The sequence below is a fragment of the Cornus florida genome, unplaced genomic scaffold (genome assembly GCF_030987335.1).
Source record: "Cornus florida cultivar Cherokee Brave unplaced genomic scaffold, ASM3098733v1 CherokeeBrave_3.0.0_Hap2_Chr01, whole genome shotgun sequence".
NCBI classification, from domain to species: Eukaryota; Viridiplantae; Streptophyta; class Magnoliopsida; order Cornales; family Cornaceae; genus Cornus; species Cornus florida.
In genome coordinates this window covers 23,646,952-23,667,575 of record NW_026775571.1, presented here as the reverse complement: position 1 = coordinate 23,667,575, position 20,624 = coordinate 23,646,952, and the positions used below count along the sequence as shown (strand labels likewise).

Sequence of the window (20,624 nt, the reverse complement as noted above, 5' to 3'; positions counted from 1 at the left end):
GTCAATGTCCATATGGACCGCAACCGAATCGACTGCTGGATCGTCGGCTGCTGGTGCGTCTGCCTCTCCTACTACTGCTGTGGTTGCTGCTATCTCCTCCTCCTTTGCCTCTTCTGCTGCTATCACTGCGTCCTCTAAAAGACTCTCAATAAGAGCATTGTAGCTCTTATTCTAGTCCTTCTTGCCAAAATGACAAGCTCCTGTCTCTGAGTGCTCAGTGGGATGAATTGGATAACGCTGATTCCGGAGGATCTGAGTGATCAGATGGCCAAATGGAAGATACTTAGCCCGCTTGCGCTTGGCCTTGCTGATATAGTTGGCATAGAGCTTCATCATCACAGTCCAGTAGAGGGCTGGAATAAAAACCCAACACCCTGTATAGAGAGCATACAGGGCTGTCAAATAATTGCCGCACCTTTGGATCTTGTGGCCGGCTATGAACACGTTTCGGTACAGAACTGAATCAAAGAACCACAGGTCATCGGGTAGATAGGTGCGAGTAGCAAATGTGTCGCCCTCACTGTAATGGCCTGTAAATGCCTCGGCCATAAATGTATAAGAAGGCCTCATCTCCAAAATGGGATAATCGAGCTCAAGCTCAAGAGGGCAGGTATGCGGGCATCGGCAGGATCAGGCCAAAGTCTCCACTGTAATGCGGATAGGATGGCTATCCACTGTAGTGCGCAGCTCTGCCAGATTACTCGGGGCAGGTCGGAGGTTCTGGAAGAACATCCGAACAAGCCTCAGGTAAACTGGGTAAGTGACCGGAGCTAGAATGGCTGAAATACCCCTGCGGTTAATGTCCTCGTACGCTGCCCGGGTCAGGATATACCAGGAGAAGAAAGAAATGTCAAAAATTGACTCATGCGCCACTTGAAGGTGTGAGTATCTTAGTAAAGGTCTGTCTGAGGCCTGGTCTGGCTGTGCAGGAGGCAGAGATGAAGAAGGTGATGGTGTATGCTCAGCCTCATAATGAGATGATGAAGATGCATAAGTAGAAGACTGTAGTCTACTGTTTGATGGGGACTAAGCTGGATTGGCCTCTATATAATCCTCCAGCTGCTCAGGATCAGGGACCTGAGATGGTCCTGCCTGATGCTCGGGCTGCTCCAGAATATGAGAGGGCTCATCTGACCCCTCTAATCTAGGCCTGACTCGGTGATGATAATGTCCACGGGCAACAGTCTTGACCCTAGCCATGGCCTGCGAAACAGAAAGAAAAACACTTGTAATATAAGTTGGTATTGGCATTAAGAATTCAAGCACAGTATATAGAAACATGTATGTTAAATAAAATAGACAGCACAAGACATGAATCTACGCAAGTAATGATGGGGCTAAATAAACAGTGACAGTAAGTGAAGCATGTTAAACAATTTAAGTATGGAATGCATCCAATGTGGAAAACACAGGCATTGGGCATGTATGAGATAGCATGGAATCACAAAAGAAAGTGTGTGAAGTGTGGGATGCAAATCTGTGAAGTTCGATCGATCACAAAAATATGAGATCGTTCTCTATGAGATCGATCTGAGAAAAGTTCGATCGATCAAACTGGGATGGGAAATTTGAAAAGTCACAGATCTGTGATGTGGAAGGCACGGGGGCACCCAAGCAAACTTATGGGGCCCTCTCACACATCAACAACACGATATGGGTCACTTGTTTGGCCCATGACACTCAAAAATCAATTTTAAAATGAAAAATATATACATATATATACAAAATCATGGAAACTTCAAATATGGTAAGATTCAGACATAGCAACCCTAGATCTAACATGGCAAGCATCATAAATGGGTAGATTGAAACTCAAAATCAAGGGGAAAGCTTGGAACTTACCAAATCCGAGAGAGAGGAGTGGTGCGAAGGAGAGAGATGATATCTGAGATAAAGGAGAGAGATTCGAGCCTTGGGAAGGTCGCCAGAGGGCTCGCCGGAGATGGGAGAGAGATGGGTTGCAGTGGCGAGGGCTGAGAAGGTCTTTAGATCGATCTTTGAATTGATCTAATGACCTTAGGGTTTTATTTTTAAAAACATTTCCCGACAGGTTCGATCGATCAAGGAAAATTTTCAATCAATCGAACAAGATCGATCTTAAAAATGTTGAGATCGATCTCTATTCACTAAATGACATATTTATTTTATTTCACTTTTTTATTTCATATTTTATATCTAAATATTTACAAAATAAAAATTGAAATTCAAAAACATTTTTTTTTTTTTTTTTTTTTTTTGGAAAAATAACGTAAAATACAATTTTTTGGAATTTTAGAAAATATATAAAGTTTTGGATTTTGAAAATTTTAAAATGAAAAGAAAATTAGAAATTAAAAATAAAAAATCTTTAAAATAAAAATGCAATCAAAGTCAAAATCAAGGTTAACAAAGAGTAGAGATGGATTGAAAAGGCACTTCGATTGATCGAACAGGTGAAAACCTGCAGAGAAGTTCGAATGATGCACAGAGAGGCCTTTTTTCATGGATCTCAAAAATTTTCTAAGTGTGGAGTGAAGATCAATCCAGGAAAAGGTTGGATCGATCTTGGAACTTTCAGATCTATCCAAAGGAATTCTCGAACGATACACAGAGGGCTAATTTATGCAGGAATTTTCAGATCGATGGAATAGAGCAATGATTGGATGCAGGGATGAGTGTTCGAATCAAACCTCATTTGAGATCGATTGAACAGGGAAAAAATGCCTATTTTCAGAATGAAAGTGCATGCGTACTCAATCAAAATTCCTAGCCAAGTGTAAGAATTCCAAAATATATCTAGACGACGCAAGAAATGAAAGATAAAATAGAAATGAGGGAGGAATAGAGTTGTAAACCTTACGAAGCCTTTACTAGTCTTTAACGTCTCTAGCAAGACGTTGGGCTCTTTTAGCCCAGATAAAACATCTTATAATGCATCCCCTCCTTGTCGGGGTGATAAGTACTTTGAATTCCATTTAACAAACGGTTCCCTAAAGAACTTGTTGGATTAGGTTCAAAGGAATTTGTTGGTCCTTTGTCAATGTGATCTTTGGGCTTCCATGCCCTTTCAATGCAAGATTTTGAAACATCATTTTTTGAATTCAAGGTTGAAGATGAACTTTTTAAAGTTTTGGTTTCAAGCAAAGACTCCATTCCTTCACATTCATTGTCTAGACATTTTTTTACAACATTTACTTCTTCTTGTTTGTCAAATGAATTTGGGGTCGGATTGAAAATATTCAACTTCACTTTCATATGCCCAAATGAAATTTTCATTACCCTCGTCCTACAATTGATGTTGGCATTTGAGGTTGCTAAGAAAGGACGGCCAAGGATAACGAGAATTTGGCTCTTGGGATTTGGAACTGATTTCGTGTCAATGACAATGAAATCGACCGGGAAGAAGAATTTATCAACTTTAATCAAGACGTCCTCAATGATACCCCTAGGCTTTTTGATGGATTGGTCGGCAAGTTGTAAAACCACCGACGTCGGTTTCAAGTCTCCTAAGCCTAATTTGACATATACCGAGTATGGAAGAAGATTAACACTTGCTCCTAAGTCTAGAAGGGCCCGATTAATGACATGGTCACCAATGATGCAAGAAGTAGTAGGCGAACCGGGGTCCTTAAACTTTGGAAGGGTGTTATGTTGCAAGATTGAGCTCACTTGCTCGGTCAAGACCAATTTCCTAGGTGCTTGGCTCTTGTTCTTCCTCTTTTGGGTGCAAAGATCTTTTAAGAACTTAGCATAAGCTGGAATTTGCTTAATTACATCCAAAAGGGGAAGATTAATCTTCACTTGCCTAAACATTTCAATGATTTTATTGGTCTTGGTCTTTTGTTTATCAAGATAAATGGATCTTTTCAAGGCATCCGGAAATGGAGCTTTTGGCTCAAAAGCTTTTTTAAAAATTTTCTTTGAAGAGTCTTCAACACAAGAATTTTTAAAATCCTTCTTCAAAGCTTTGTTCAATTCATTTTTCAAATCAATTTTGGACTCACTTTTCAAATCACTTTCTAACACTTTCTCATTTGAATGATCATGCATATGCAATGAAGGAGGAACATGATAAGAAACGGGACGGGTGTCAACTTTTGGTTTCATCGGTTCACTTTCTTCATTGGGCACACCTACTTTGTTGTCCACAATCTTCCCACTTCTCAAGGTTGTCACCACATTAACATGCTCAATTGTGTGCCCTTCCGATGAGGAATGAGTTTCCATAACACATGGTTGCTTTGGTGGGGCATTCAAAGGCATCTTCCCCTTCTTTCTAGCATTTAAGGTACTAGCTATTTGCCCTACTTGGGTTTCTAGCTTAGCAATGGATTGAGAATGAGAATGAAGTAATTGAGTGTTCGCCTCTAGAGTGCCTAGAGCAGTCAAAACTTTCTCTTTAAAGGCGGGACTCCTTGAGTTTCCTTGGGAATATAATGGTTGATTAAGAAAATGAGAATTAAAAAATTGATTTCCATGTGATTGAAATGATGATGATTTAAAACCTTGGGGACCTTGGCCTTGCATTGGTGGCGGAATATACTTCCCTTAAAAACCACCTTGGGGAGGGTTTGAGCCTTCCCTTTGGCTTTTTTAAGAAAAATTTGGATGGTTCCTCCAACTTGAATTGTAATGAGTGCCATAGGGATTATTCCCTTGATTAATAAATGTAGCATTGACTTGCTCATGGGGCTCACTTTGCACATGTCCATGGGGACAATTGGAAGTAGAATGCAAGATTCATTAGATGCACGATTATGATTATGAGTAGGGGAAGAAGATACTTGATTTGCCGAATTTTGGTTGATAAAAAATTGATCAAACCTTTGAGACAAGGATTTTATCTCGGCGGCTATGTCATTGGAGTTGTCAACTTGATACAAGCCGACATTCTTCCTTCCACCTAGGTTTCTACCATTTTTAGAAGATAAGGACCTATGTATAGAATTTTCACTCATACTTTCATACAATTGCCATACATCATTTTCATGCTTATCAAGATAAGAACCACCCATGGATGCATCGACCATACCCTTGTGATTATCCGGTAAACTTTCAAAGAAATATTGGATTAGTTGCCACTTAGGTATGTCATGATGAGGGAACTTTCTAAGCAAATCATTAAACCTTTCCCATGCCTCATGAAACATTTCCCCATCCCTTTGAGAAAATTCTCTAATTGAAGTTCTCATGGCATTGGTCTTAGAAACCAGATAGTACTTTTTCAAGAACTCTTGTTACATTTCCTCCCAAGAAGTTATCGAAAAAGGCCTAAGATTGTTAAACCAATTTTTTGCCTTGTTTTTAAGGGTAAAAGGAAAAAGTTTAAGTCTTAACACTTCTTCCGGCATGTCTGTGTATTTCACGATGGAACACACTTCAAGAAACTCATCCAAATGCTTATAAGGTTCTTCACTTAGAAGTCCATGATAGTTTGGAAGCATTTGAATAGTTTGTGGTTAATTTCATAGTGATGTGCTCTAAATAGAGGCAATTGAATGCAAGTGGGTGCATTGTATTCATTTGGCACATAATGGTCTCTTAATGCAATGGGAGGATTCATAATTGGTGGTGCTAAACGAACACCTTGATTAGCTTGAACTATGGGGGGTTGTGGAGCAAATATTGGCCGAGGCATTCCCAATGGAACTTAGCCTTGTTGTTGTGGGTGAATGAATGGTCTAGGCATGCCTAATGGTACTTGAACATTTTCATGATGCACATTAGGGTGGAGGTTGCCTTGTTGGTTTATTTGACCAAGGTCCTCCACATAGCCATCATTCAAATCCTCCATTGGTGAAATGGAGTGATGAGAACTACCTCTCCCCCTAGGATTATGAACAACCGATTCAAGATGCAAATTAGGAGGGATAAGAGTAGGATTCAATGACCTACGACCATGCATACACTAGCAAAGCAAATAACAAGCAAGTAGTAATCACTTCGCCCCCGCAACAAATCAATCAACAAATCTCCACATACAATGATCCCATACTCCCATAATTAAACAACATGCAAAGAAAAGTAAATTGCCTCCACGCGAGCTCACAATTTATCTAAGAAATGAAAAACTAGCCTCCACGTGGGCCGACGATTTAACTAGAGCTTGAGTTAGAAAGATCTCACAAAGGGTCCTTAAGTAACTTCAATTCATTTTCAACTTCCAAACTTTGCTATGCTTTACATTTTTTTTTTTAGATTTTTAGTCCTTTTTGTGCTTAGTTTAGCTCCTTGCTTTGAATTCTCCTTTGCTTAACCTCCTTGCTCAATTTCACCTAGCCAAATAAGAACAAACACAATAAGTAACCAAAAATAAAATTAAAAAAAGGCATGATCAAAAGAGTACTAATCCCTAATTGTTTCCAAAACACGGCATTACCAATTAGATCCCCGACAACGGTGCCAAAAACTTGGTATTGTTATCATACCAACATCTAAAAGATGTGCAAAAGATAGTGGATGTGCAATATAGCCAAGTTTTACATTTATAAATGCCACTACTACCATTAACTAAAAATATAGCAAGGGTGAGTTGGGATCATCCCAAGGGATTGAAGGGCTACTAGTAATGGAACAATGCTTAGGGTTAGTAGGTCGAGTGATCAAAGGTAGGTTATTTGGTTGATTAAGCTACAATTAAGATTAAACAAGATCAATATAAAATAAGTAATTAAAGGATAGAGAAAACAAGAGAGAGAGATCTTAGGACTTAGAGATCACCACTAAGCATCACCTTTCTATACACTCAATTCACAATTAATGAGGGGGAAAACATATGTTGCAACAATAGTGAGTGTTTTTCCAAGCAGGGACGACCAATTAAGTATATATTGTCTAAACAACACAATGAATAACACAATACGTCAAATTAAGTCATTAATCCTTCTTTAATTTCACAATCCAAACACATCACATAATTAGAGAAATATACTACTTGTATTCATAAGTATGGAACATCAAACAACAAGCATGTATTATCCTCTCATTTAACAACTAGGGTAGCTACACTACATCTAAGCTAATGACATAGAAATTAAACTAATTAGACTAAGGGAGAGGCACAATCCATCAAGAAATGAGTATGAACCATCAAATAAACTACAAGAGCATTCTATTAAGTACTATGTCTTGACAATCTCTAGATCTATAGCATCAACACACATAGACATGCATCAACAACACAAGAGATAGAGATAAACACATGAACATCTATCCTAGCATACGTAGACATATGGATAGAATGAAATGATCAATTGGAAGAATTAAGCCACACAAATTATTGAATAAACAAGATCTATGTATATAAATATGTCAAAACATGTATTACAACACAAATCCCCTCAAAAATACATAAATCAAGGTAAAAAAAGCATACTTAGGGCTAACTCTAGCCCCAAGAGAATGTCTAGCCACTCATGAATGGTGTCATCCAACCCTCAAGGGCTATCTCCATAGTAGAAATGCTTTTCTTCTTGAGGAAGATGGAAAACCTCTCAAGAATGTCTCTAGCCTCCTCTTCTCTTTTCTTCCTCTCTATGAGTTGTATCTCAAAACTATCAAAAACTATCTTTCTAAGCATATATGTAAAAGTGGCTCATAATCCTTATATAGGTAGCTCAAATGTCACACCCAATGGTCTAGGCTCGTACACAAGGGCTCCACTAATGATTGCACAATGAGACAACTTTTAATGAGCTGGAGATATATTTTTTTTAGATTTGAGGGGGTTCAATTGATTAAACCTGTGCGGTGATCGATCGAATATGGCTGAGATCTATCAAACTTTGGTTGGATCGATCCTCCCATAGCGGCTCCTTTTTTTGGATAAGGACAGATCTGAGATATTTTGGGGAATGAGATAAAAGTGGTAGGTAGGGTGTTATAACAGGATATGATGGAATCCTTTCGATCGATCTGAGAATTGTTGGATCGATCAAACTTTGTGGAATCTTTGGAAAAGGACAAAAGAGCTTGGATCCATCTTGGAGAGTCTAGATCAATGAACTTTCGATCGATCGAAGTGTCCTTGAGATCGATCGAACCTGCTGAATTTCCACACTTTGCTTCAATCTGCTTCCACTTTGTTCCTTTCTTCCATCCAGCTTGAGTTAGCTTCTTTTAAGCTCTTATTTGGCTGAATTAGCTTATTTTGGTGATAGGCACCTAAAAAGGGCAATAACACAAAATTAGTGTAAAACGGGAAAGTAAGATAGATAAAGGTCCTAGAATACCTGAGCTTAAGGGGTTTAAATGCGCACTTTTCAGCGCTCATCATCTCTAGATAATTGTTTGTGCATTAATTGTGGTTTTATTGAATTGATATTGGTCTCATTTGATAGGTTGTACTTTTTATTAAAATTGGCTAGACAATCTATACTTATTTGCCATCCATTCTTAGTTTTAATTGATGTCACACACATACACAAGTTACAACTTAAATTTCCCCATTAATGTACAATTGCTAGTGTTTGATGAAGTGAAGCTTAGTGGTGACTCTAAGCCCTAAGACCTTTCTCATATTTCTTTTCCCTCTTTTCTAGATTGCTATTTACTTGCATTAATTTTAATTGCATTTTAGTTTAATTAACCAATCACCAACCATCTTTGATCATTTGACTTACTAATCCGACATTAATTTTCAAACACAAATACACCTCTTTTCCTTTGAGACGATCCCTACTCACTCTAGCTATATTTTTAGTTGGAAGTACTAGTGGTAGTGGCATTCTATAAATTTAAACTTGGCCACACTACACACTTTTGCATACTTTGGTGCATTGGCACGACATACACCAAGTTTTGGCGCCGTTGCCGGGGATTGGCACTGTCGTATTTTAAGAATTAATTAGGAATTAGAACTCTTTTGATCTTATTTTTATTTTTATTTTATTTTGGTTACTTATTGTGTTTGTTCTTGATTGGCTAGGTGAATTGAGCCAAGAGTGTGAAGCAAAGGGAAATTGAAAAGGAAAGGAAGTAAGCAAGCCAAGCAAAGCTAAGCAAGAGCTTAAAAAGCTCAAAAATAAAAAATTGTAAAGCAAAGCAAGGCAAAGAAAGAAAAATTTGAAAAACAATTTGAAGTTGCTTAAGGACCCTTTGTGAGCTTTCCTAAACTCTTTCTCTTGTTAAATCGTGAGCCCGCGTGGAGACAATTTAATTTTTCTTGCATATTGTTCAAAGTATGGGAGTATGGGATCATTGTATGTGGAGGTTTGTTGATTGATTTGTTGTGAAGGAGAAGTGCTTGATTTTATTGTTTTTGTTGGTGTGTTGCTTGAAGTGTTGTGCGGTCTTTTCCCTACCTTTCATCTTAGGCATTCTAATGGAAAATCTAAACGGTAATCTCAGTTACTTAGATCCGCATTTCATGGAACATCCTCCTCACAACCAAGTTCCTCTCAGAGTTCAAGCTTTAATTCCTCCAATGATTCTTCGTGATCATTACAATTTTCATGAATACCATGCACCAACTTACATCATGCTTCCTAATTTTGGGGCCGATCAATATGAAATTAAGCCCGAGACTATTCAAATGTGTCCACTTTTCTATGGCTTAAATGATGAGGAACCTTATAAACATCTTGATGAATTTCTCGAAATATGCTCCATCGTGAAATACATGAATGTCCCGAAGGAAGTCCTTAGGTTACTCCTTTTCCCTTTCACTCTTAAAAATAAGGCAAAACATTAGTTCAACAACTTAGGGGCAAATTCAATAACTTCTTGGATACAAATGCAAAATGAATTTTTGAAAAAATTTTACCTCGTAAGTTTGACTAATTCAATGAGAACCGCCATTAGAGAATTTTCTCACAGGTAAGGAGAACTTTTGCATAAGGCTTGGGAAAGATTGAATGATTTGTTAAGGAAATGTCCGCACCATGGCATTCCAAAATGGCAAGTGGTTCAATATTTCTATGAAAGTTTATCCGACACTCATAAGGACATAGTTGATACATCATGTAGAGGTTCATATTTTGGAAAGTATGAAGATGATGTTTGGCACCTTTTTGAAAAAATGAGTGAAAATTCATTGCATAAATATCACACTTCTCGGTTGGGTCATGATTCCAATGAAAAGAAAGAAAATTTAAAAGTGTGTCAAATTGAAAGTCCAATGGAGATTGTAGCCAAGGTCAAAACTCTTTCTAAAAAACTTGATCAATTCTTATTGAGTCAAAAACCGGTTATCAAATCATCTCCTTTTCATCACTTGACGAGGCCGCTTGTATACGTCAAAATAATGTAGTGAATGTGCGGTTCAAGAAAAGCCTTTTAGGTTAAGTTTAAATTTATAAAAGCCATTACCACCACTACTACTAACGTAGCAAGAGTAAGTAGGGATCGTCCTAAGGGATTATACGTGTTGGAATTTAACTTCGATTCGAGTGGAGCAAAAGATTGCAAAGGAGAGATTGATTGTTTGATTACACTAAAATTCAATTAATTAAAATGCAAATAAAATGAACTAAGTTGATATAGGGATTTAAGAGATGAGAGGTGAGGTCATGTGATGTAATACCCCTAATTTTAAAAGGATAGTCTCGGCATTTTAATTATTGTTTTCTTACATTTTTGTGTGACTATTTGCTTATTTGTTTAAGTGTTTAATTGTTTTCATTATTTATTTGATTTAATTGTGATTTAATTGCATTAATTAATTTCTTGTTTTCTTTAATTGAATTGTGTATTTAATTGTTATATTGATTTTCTTTACTTGGGTTAATTTAGTAATTTAGTATTTTTACTTTTAATGGGTAAATTGGTTTAATTAAATGTTTTAATGGGATTAAATTAGTGTAATAATTATAATGTTAAATTTGTGTTAAATTAAGCAACGGATATAGCTTTACAGTAAAATTCACCTATATGTAGCCGACGTATATATAACATAGGTTGTTTTATGGGCCGGCTAAGATTTGCATTAGGGCTCTGTCTCTAATATTACAAGGATTAGGGTTTTATTGTTAAGCCTATAAATACACCATTATGTTTTAGCCTAGGGTTTACGATCATAACACATAGCACATAAACGTAAAGTTAGTTCTGTAAAAACAGAGGGTAGAAAGAACAGAGCACCATAAGGGTTGTCAAGGAGGAAACCAGAGAGGACCAAGGAAAGGTTGTGGTGGATTAAACCAGAACCATAGGAGGCTTGTAGGGATTCAGTGGTTGCCGAAACTTTAGAAACGACGCTGAGATTTCATAATTGAAATCACAGGCAAGTTCTTTTCTTTCTCTTTCCCGTTGGCTCGTGTTCTGTGCACCTAGATAGTCTCTAGGGTTTAATTAATCATTAACTAAGTTTTACATGTTTATGATATGCTATATTGATGATTTGTATGTGTTGAAATAAATTTTATTACTGTTCGTGTATGATTGGTTCAGTTTCGTTTTTTTAGGCATATTAAGTCTGTAACAATTTTAACCTTTGTAATTGATTCCAACTACTGTAAACAAAATATTGGGATGATACTGGGAATTAATAGGACTCTTAGGGTCAGTATTAAAGAGAAACAAAGGAGTTGGAATGGCCGGAGATGGAGTAGATGAACTGAAACGGACTGAAACTGGAACGGAGGCTCTCAGAGGAGGGGAGAGACGGATCCATGGAAGTGGGAGCTGGCTCCCACACTCATACAGCTGGCTCTAAGGTGTTTGTAGCCGGCTCCAAGCATAAAGAGCCTACTTCCAAAGTCATGGAGCAGGCTCTCTCTCAATTTTTGCTTTTTTGATATGTTTTAACGCACTGTTGAGACTGTTTGAGGGTGGAACTATTCTGGGTGATTAATGGGACTTCACAGAGGGATTAAATAGTTAATTTTGGGTGTGATTAAGACCTTAAATTGATTAAAGGTTACCTCTGAGTTAAAGGAACAAACGGTATAAGATTAATGCACTTTATATACTGTTAACGAATGGAAGATAGATTAATTGCTTAATTAAACTTTAGCAATTTAATGGGGTTTAGAATGTTTATAAAACTTATTTTAAATGCATGATAGGGTCATCTATTTATTAGTTTTGATCGATGAATGCTTTGGATGCTAATTGTTGAAATATTAAACCTTTTCTGCAATTACATGTACTAACTCTTGGATTTTAGTTGCTGGAATATTAAATACTTTTCTGCAATTAATTGGATAATGGTTTTTGGCTATAAATTGCTAAACTATTATTTATGTGTTGTAATTTACATGGATATGGAGGATTGAATGCACTGGTATAGGACGGTGGCATACTATGGCTGGTTTAGCTCAAAACGCTAAGACCTAACCTGTCGGATTAAAGGAATGGATTGTAAAATATTGGATCCTAAATTGTGTTTAAGTCAGATTAACTGACTAAGTTAAACGACTTACGGAATTAGCTGGTAGTAGTTAGGTCATATCAACTGAATAAGTTGAGTGACTAATTGGATTGTGTTTTGTATATCACCTCAGTGAATAATTGTAATACATACTCTGGTTTTGGACGGACTTTAGATATATGGTTATGGTGCCACGAGATGAGCTTTAGTCTCAGGCTCATTGGTTAGGGTGCGTATATGCAGTGGATGTGTAGCTGGCTATGGTAGGTTGTGTTGTACCCTGTTAAGTCTAGGTACTCATACCCACCTATGGGTGCGTTTTCGCTTGTTTCCTTCTATTCAGGTTGAGACCCCTATTGTAGTCCAGTGAATGTCCCTTAGTGTGGATATATATATATATACTTATGTACTAAATAGATATTGTGAGGTATTTAGGGTGTATCTGCACATCGGGTCACTGTATGGATTGCAGTTAGATTAGAACTTGTTCGTGGGCCCGATGCACTCTTTTATTCTTTTCAGGTACAGGATGTTTCCAACCTTAGAGCTTAATCGTGCTTGTTGAGGACAGTCTCTCATTCATCTGCTTACGTAGGGCTTCTCTTAATGTTCTAGTTTGATTTATTTTCAGTTACTTAGTTTAGTTGGGATTTTTGTTTAGGGGTCCACTAGATAGATTCCCAAGTTGTACTCATGGAGGTTTTGGAGATTTGGAGTTTTATTATTCAGTATTATTCGGAAGATTTTTATTTCATAATTCTTTCAGCTTGGTTATTTAAATTCTTAATTCTTTTTATATTCTGTGTTCATTTTAAAATATTAATTGTTTGATATTCCCTCGGGTTTGGGCCTAGGCCTGGTCAACCTATGTCTCGGATCCGAGGGGTATCACAGTTGGTATCAGAGCACTTTAGGTTCAAGTGTCTCTAGGATGTTTCGTATTAAGACTTCCGCATAGCATTTTCTCTTGATTAGAGGTTAAGTTTAGGATTCATTGTATTCCTTTACGGTTTTTTTAAACTCGTACTGATATCTGTCTTTCTTTGTTAACAGCATGGTTAATGCTAGAGGAGGACAGTTGAATAGTTGATAGAGGAGAGTGGCACGTAGGCAACAAGAACACTTACGGCGTCAGCTAGTGGAGGAAGAACAGTATTTGCCAGAGTTTTAGGATGATGATCAGTTCCATAAAGAGCAGGAGGAAGTTTAGTAGGCTCAGGATCAGGTCAGAGATCTAGAGTATCCTCCTCACATCAACGACCTCATTGCTCGGGCTATAGAAGCTGGGGTAACAATTGCACTTCGGAATCAGCCTCAGGTACAGCCGGCAGCGATACCAGCACTGGTTGTTCAGACTGATACTTGAGAGAAGGCCAGGAGTTCTTTCATAAAGGGGAGCTTACCTGAGTTCACAGGCTTCACCGATGCGAGAGCAGCTCATCAGTAGAAGAAGGATGTTGAGCGACATCTTCGTCTGATGCAGTGCACGGAGGTTCAGAAATAGATGCTTGCTACCTTCAAGCTAGTTGGAGATGCACTACAGTGGTGGGAGTCAGTTACCACCATAGAGGAGAGGATGACATTGACTTATGATCAGTTCAGTACTCGCTTTGATGAGAAGTACTTCTTTTATGCAGTCAGGGTAGCTATGAAGACAGAGTTTCTTAATCTGTAGTAGGGGAACATGACAATGGTAGAGTATGAGCAGCAGTTCACGCGTTTATTTCTTTTTACACCGGAGGAGGTGGATACAGAGGAAAAGAAGCGCAATAGTTTCGTTAAGGGACTAATGTGGTCAATCAGGAGAGATATTATAGGGAGTCCAACCTATACTACCCACGCTCTGATGGTAGACGCTGCTCTACAGCAGTATCAGTTGACCGTGGACTTCAGACAGGCCAAGGGTGAGAAGCGGGATGACATAGACTCTACTAATTAGTCAGCTGAGAAAGGGATGGCAACGGACATTGACAGAATGACAAAGACAAATTCCAGGGACAACAACCTTGGAAGAAGCACAAGGGTGGTTCAGATGCGTACAGGGATGGGGCACCTATTCAGCGATAGTAGAATGGGGAACCACAGGCAGGACAGGGTCAGCCATAGACTAACCGATAGAGGAGGCGATTTGGTACTTTCTAGGGTAGTTGCTACAGTTGTGGAGAGTATGGTCATACCTCTAGAAAGTGTCCTAAAGCAAGACAAGGACAGGGATAGGGACAGGGACAACATGTGCAGCCGGGGCTGAGGGCGCTAGTGCCTTTACCAGCTCCACAGGTGCCACGAATTCAGGGGCAGACATATCCAGCTTTACCTGCACCGCCACAGCCTAAGGGACAGACACCACAGTAGCTATATCATGGCAGGGTGTACAACCCCATGCCACAGGATATGCAGGTACCTCAGGTTATTGAGGGTAAGTTTCCCATTCATGGTTTACATGGACGTGTTTTATTTGATACTGGTGCTGTACACTCATTTGTAACTAGATCTTTTATTGTTTTATCTGGGATGACGCCACGGGTATGCAGTAGACCTCAGGGTATTTCTACACCGTTGGGCGATTCAGCCATTTTACATGAAAGTGATGGGCCTGTGACACTAGATATTGGTAAACTCAGATTTATAGCCAATCTATTGTGATACTTGGGATGGATTGGTTATCTCACTACCATGCCCAAGTTAATTGTTATGATAGGTCTGTTATGTTTACCATACCTGGTCAGGATCTGTACGTCGTCACTATGCCACGTTCTAACGGGGTTAATAACACTTATTTGTTTCATGTAGAGGAGGAAACGGAAGAGGAGGTTACTGTGTCATTGGATTGCATACTAATTGTATAGGAATTTTTGGATGTTTTTCAGGAGATTCCAGGGTTGCCACCTAGTCGAGAGATCGATTTTGTTATTGACTTAGCTTTAGGCACTACGCTTATTGCTAGAGCACCATACAGGATGGCACCAGTGAAGATGAGACAACTGAGGGATCAAATTTAGTAATTACTCTACCAGGGTTTTATTCGTAGAAGTATGTCACCCTGGGGAGCACCAGTACTATTTGTGAAGAAGAAGGATGGTTCACTTCGCCTATATATAGATTACAGGGAGTTGAACAAGGTTACTATTTGTAACAAGTATCCTTTGCCCAGATTGATGATCTTTTTAATCAATTGAAGGGAGTTACATACTTCTCTAAGATTGATCTACGGTCTGGATATCATCAACTTCAGGTTAGGGAGAAGGATGTTCCAAGGACAGTGTTTCTCACTAGATACAGATCTTATGAGTTTCGTGTGATGCCGTTCGGGTTGACTAATGCACCAGCAGTCTTCAGGGCTTATTTGGATCAGTTTGTCATTGTTTTCATTGATTATATCTTGATCTATTCTAGGTCTGAGGACAATCATGCTAGACATCTTCGGATTGTGTTACAGATGCTTCGTGAACACCAATTATATGCCAAATTCGAGAAATGTGAATTTTAGCAACGGGAGGTGAAGTTTCTGGGTCACGTGGTGTCAGAAAGAGGAATAGCGGTGGATCCCGCTAAGGTTTCAGCAGTGGTTGAGTGGGCACAGCCTACTTCACCTACCGAGATTCGGAGTTTTCTTGAATTGGCCAGATATTATCATAGGTTCATCCAGGGGTTCTCGAAGGTATCGGAACCACTCACTCATTTGACTAAAAAGGGTGTACAGTTCGTGTGGGATGAACATTGTCAGAAAGCTTTTGATGAGCTAAAGATTAAGTTGACTTCTGCATCGGTTCTGTCTACTCCGCAGAGCGGGGTTGAGTATCTTGTCTACACAGATGCTTCTTTGCAAGGTCTTGGATGTGTTTTAATGTAGGAGGAGTGACCGATTTCATATGGATTTCATAAGCTTAAGCCTCACGAGCTTAATTATACAACACATGATTTGGAGTTGGCAGCTATGGTCTTTGCCGTGCGCATTTGGAGGCATTACCTGTTGGGTGAGTCCTTCAGATTATTTAGTGATCATAAGAGTCTGTAGTATTTGTTCACTCAGCGAGTGCTGAATATGAGACAACGTCGATGGTTAGAGTATGTGAAAGACTATTACTTCTCTATACAATACCATCCAGGGAAAGCAAATGTGGTGGCAGATGCACTCAGTCGTTGATCTGTTGGTAGTCTTTCTGCTTTATTCACCACTGAGTGAAACACTTTGAAGACGGTGGATGAGTTGTAGGATGCTTTCATGGCTTGTATGGTAGTTACGCCTTCTATCATTCACAAGGTTTTGAAGGCACAACTCATGTATCAGCAGTGCATGGACAAGGTTGCAGAGATAGCTTCCGGGGAGGTTCCATTTTACTATGTTGGGACTGATGGAGGTTTGAGGTACAAGGGCCGTTTGGTGGTACTTTCTGCTGATGATTTAAGGAAGGATGTGATGACTGAGACTAACCACTCTAAGTTTTCTATTCATCCAGGAGGAGACAAGATGTATCAGGATATAAAGCGGCAGCTTTGGTGGGCAGGTATGAATAAAGACATTGCTATTTTTGTCTCCCGATGTAGTACTTGTCAGATGGTCAAGATTGATCATCAGAGGCCGCCAGGAGCTCTATAGCCACTGCAGATACCGGAGTGGAAATAGGAGAGCATTTCTATGGATTTTATGGAGGGATTGCCAAATTCCTTCAAGGATCACAATTCCATTTGGGTCATCGTGGACAGATTGACAAAATCAGCTCATTTCTTGCCTATTCGCACTGACTTCACTTCGGAGCAGTTAGTGAGACTTTACATTTCAGAGATTGTAAAGCTACATGGAATTCTGTTGTCTATTATATCAGACAGGGATTCGAGCTTCGTGTCAGGATTTTGGAAGAGTTTTCAGCAACCTTTGGGTACAAAGTTGTATCTTAGCACTGCTTATCATCCTCAGACTGATGGACAGACTGAGAGGGTTAATCAGATCATGGAGGATATGCTTTGGTCATGTGTTCTTGATTTCAAGGGCCACTGGGAGGATTATTTGCCACTGGTGAAGTTTGCATATAACAATAGTTTCCAGAAGACTATTGGGATAACACCATTTGAGACATTATACGGCCGATCGTGTCGATCTCCTGTGTGTTGGATGGAGATTGGTGAGAGTAGATTCTTAGGTCCTGAGTTCATCAAGAATACTTTTGAGAAGATTGCTCTTATTAGGGATCGCATACGCACTGCCTAGAGTAGGCAGAAGAGTTATACTGATCGTCGCACGTGTGCTTTGGAGTTTCAAGTGCTACTCAAAGTGTCTCATATGAAGGGTGTAATGCACTTTGGGAAGAAAAGGAAGTTGTCTCCGCAATTTTTCGGTCTATTCATGATTACGGATCGAGTTGGAGCTGTCACTTATCGATTGGCACTTCTGGATAATTTGGATTGCGTACACAATGTATTTCATGTTTCCATATTGCAGAAATTTCTGCGAGATGAGGATAGGTATCAGCATATCGATGTTGGGGAGATTGAGTTGCAGCCAGATGCAACTTATTTGGAACCACCGTGTCGTATTATCGACCATCGGGATCAAATCCTTCGTAATAAGGTTATCCCTTGGTGTGTGTTCAGTGGAGTCATCACAATGAGGCTGACTCTACTTGGGAACGGGAGGATGTCCTTCGCTCACAGTTTCCTGAAATATTAGAAGAAGGTAAGAGCGAATTCCGAGGACAGAATTCCTTTTGTTAGGGGGGGAGAATGTAATATCCCTAATTTTAAAAGGATAGTCTCGACATTTTAATTATTGTTTTCTTGCATTTTTGTGTGACTATTTGCTTATTTGTTTAAGTGTTTAATTGTTTTCATTATTTATTTGATTAATTGTGATTCAATTGCATTAATTGATTTCTTGTTTTCTTTAATTGAATTGTGTATTTAATTGTTATATTGATTTTCTTTACTTGGGTTAATTTAGTAATTTAGTATTTTTCCTTTTAATGGGTAAATTGGTTTATTTAAATGTTTCAATGGGATTAAATTAGTGTAATAATTATAATATTAAATTTTTGTTAAATTAAGCTACGGTTATAGCTTTACAATAAAATTCGCGTATATGTAACCGATGTATATATAACACAGGTTGTTTTATGGGCCGGCTAAGATTTGCTTTACGGCTCTTTCTCTAATATTACAAGGATTAGGGTTTTAGTGTTAAGCTTATAAATACACCATTATGTTTTAGCCTAGGGTTTACGATTATAACACATAGCACATAAACGTAAAGTTAGTTCTGTAAAAACAGAGGGTAGAGAGAACAGAGCACCGTAAGGGCTGTCAAGGAGGAAACCAGAGAGGACCAAGGAAAGGTTGTGGTGGATTAAACCAGAACCATAGGAGGCTTGCAGGGATTCAGTGGTTGCCGAAACTTTAGAAACGACGCCGAGATTTCATAACGGAAATCACAGGCAAGTTCTTTTCTTCCTCTTTCCCATTGGCTCGTGTTATGTGCACCTAGGTAGTCTCTAGGGTTTAATTAATCATTAACTAAGTTTTACATGTTTATGATATACTATATTGATGATCTGTATGTGTTGAAATAAATTCTGTTACAGTTCGTGCATGATTGGTTCAGTTTCGTTTTTTTTAAGCATGTTAAGTCTGTAGCAATTTTAACCTTTGTAATTGATTCCAACTACTATAAACAAACTATTGGGATGCTATTGGGAATTAATAGGACTCAGTATTAAAGAGAAACAGAGGAGTTGGAATGGCCGGAGATGGAGCAGACAAGTTAAAACGGACTGAAACTAGAACGGAGGCTCTCAAAGGAGGGGAGAGCCGGCTCTGTGGAAGTGGGAGATGGCTCCCACACTCATAGAGCCAGCTCGAAGGTGTTTAGAGCTGGCTTCAAGCATAAAGAGCCTACTCCCAATGTCATGGAGCAGGCTCTCTCTCAATTTTTGCTTTTCTGATATGTTTTGATGCACTGTTGAGACTGTTTGAGGGTGGAACTGTGCTGGGTGATTAATGGGACTTCACAGAGGGATTAAATAGTTAATTTTGGGTGTGATTAAGACCTTAAATTGATTAAAGGTTACCTCTGAATTAATGGAACAAACGGTATAAGATTAATGCACTTTCTATACTGTTAACGAATGGAAGACAGATTAATTGCTTAATTAAACTTTAGCAATTTAATGGGGTTTAAATTGTTTATAAAACTTATTTTAAATGCATGATAGGGTCATCTATTTATTAGTTTTGATCTATGCATGCTCTGGATGCTAATTGTTGAAATATTAAACCTTTTATGCAATTACATGGATTAACGCTTGGATTTTTGTTGCTGGAATATTAAATACTTTTCTGCAATTATATGGATAATGGTTTTGGGCTGTAAATTGCTAAACTATTATTTTTGTGTTGTAATTTACATAGATATGGAGGATTGTATGTACCGGTATGGGACGGTGGCATACTAGGGCTGGTTAGCTCAAAATGCTAAGACCTAACCTATCAAATTAAAGGAATGGATTGTAAAATATTGGATCCTAAATTGTGTTTAAGTTAGATCAACTGACTAAGTTGAACGACTTACGGATTTAGTTGGTTGTAGTTAAGTCATATCAACTGAATAAGTTGAGTGATTAACTGGATTGTGTTTTGTATGTCACCTCAGTGAATAATTGAATGACATACTCTGGTTTTGGACGGACTTTAGATATCTGGCTATGGTACCACGAGATGAGCTTGAGTCTCAGGCTCGTTGGTTAAGGTGCGTATATGTAGTGTATGCGTAGCTGGCTATAGTAGGTTGAGGTGTACCTTGTTAGGTCTAGGTACTCATGCCCACCTATGGGTGCGTTTTCGCATTTTGCCTTCTATTCAGGTTGAGACCCCTTTTGTAGTCCAGTGAATGTCCCTTAGTGTGGATATATATATACTTATGGACTAAATTGATATTGTGAGGTATTTAGGGTGTATCTACGTATCGGGTCACTGTATGGATTGTAGTTAGATTAGAACTTGTTCGTGGGCGTGACCCACTCTTTTATTCTTTTCAAGTAAAGGACGGTTCTAGCCTTAGAGCTTGATCATGCTTGTCGAGGACAGTCTCTCATTCATCTGCTTACGTAGAGCTTTTCTCGATGTTCTAGTTTGATTTATTTTCAGTTATTTAGTTCAGTTGGGATTTTTGTTTAGGGGTCCACTAGATGGATTCCTAAGTTGTACTCTTGGAGGTTTTGGAGATTTGGAGTTTTATTATTTAGTATATTTGGAAGATTTTATATTTTATAATTCTTTCAGCTTGGTTATTTAAATTCTTAATTATTTTTATATTATGTGTTCATTTTGAAATATTAATTGTTTTGGG

At 38.5% G+C, this 20,624-nt stretch overlaps 1 pseudogene; it reads left to right on the top strand.

Moving 5' to 3' along the window:
- The first annotated feature begins 5,067 nt into the window (after positions 1–5,067).
- Positions 5,068–5,166, top strand: LOC132282624 (small nucleolar RNA R71; annotated as a pseudogene).
- The last annotated feature ends 15,458 nt before the right edge of the window (positions 5,167–20,624 follow it).